This window comes from Elephantulus edwardii, unplaced genomic scaffold (genome assembly GCF_000299155.1).
Source record: "Elephantulus edwardii isolate Elephantulus edwardi_28Jun2011 unplaced genomic scaffold, EleEdw1.0 scaffold00163, whole genome shotgun sequence".
In the NCBI taxonomy this organism is placed as follows: domain Eukaryota; kingdom Metazoa; phylum Chordata; class Mammalia; order Macroscelidea; family Macroscelididae; genus Elephantulus; species Elephantulus edwardii.
In genome coordinates, this window is record NW_006399913.1 from 7,779,818 (window position 1) to 7,780,654 (window position 837).

Genomic DNA, 837 nt, shown 5'->3' on the forward strand with positions numbered 1-837 from the left:
GCCTCTTGTGATTACAGCAAGTGGATCTGGTGTGAGTTGCTCGGGGACATGCCCGGTCTGGGTAAAGCCCTAGTTTGGGGTCTTTCAGCTACACATCCTGCATTTGTCTGGGGAGGGCCTTAAGTTGAATTCCATGTACTTTACACAGCAGTTCTCTATAACGCTTGGCTATAATATGACCAACACAAGGGAGGACTCATAGTATACCTATGATAACAGTACAAAGAGCAACAATAGTAAAAAGAAGATTTCTAAATGAAGTTACTGAAAGAAACCAGTTTTTTAGATTTTGAAATATTTGACTAGCTTGTTCAGCTGGGGAAATATTTATATCTGGGGTATTCTGCATTTTTATAATTCTTTGATGCAGATCATACAAATCAAGAGAATCATTACTAGACATCCAAATTTCTTTTGAATGTGATACTATTTCTGTCCAATCATTATCTGAGCCATTGTATTATAATTTTGTAACACAGGTAGAGTCATAGCATCTTAACCTTCCTTTCATTCTAATTTGCTGTACCATGTTTCCTAATACATTCACTGTATCATATAAAGCATTTAATTTTTGTTCCATAAATTTATCCACATTTTCTTGCTCCACCCAATTTTTTGTCACATTATGCATTAACCCCTTTACAAACTTAGTCGTTTGGACTACTGGATTCAAAGCTACAGCAGAAGTAGAAACAGTAGCAATCATAGAGATAAGAGAAACAATTCCTACAGTAACCAGACATACAGCTCTTTTGGTTCTTAATGACAACTTATATAACTCTATTAAAATTTGCAAGCCTTTATCCTCATACCAAATATCATTGAACTTTACCGGTG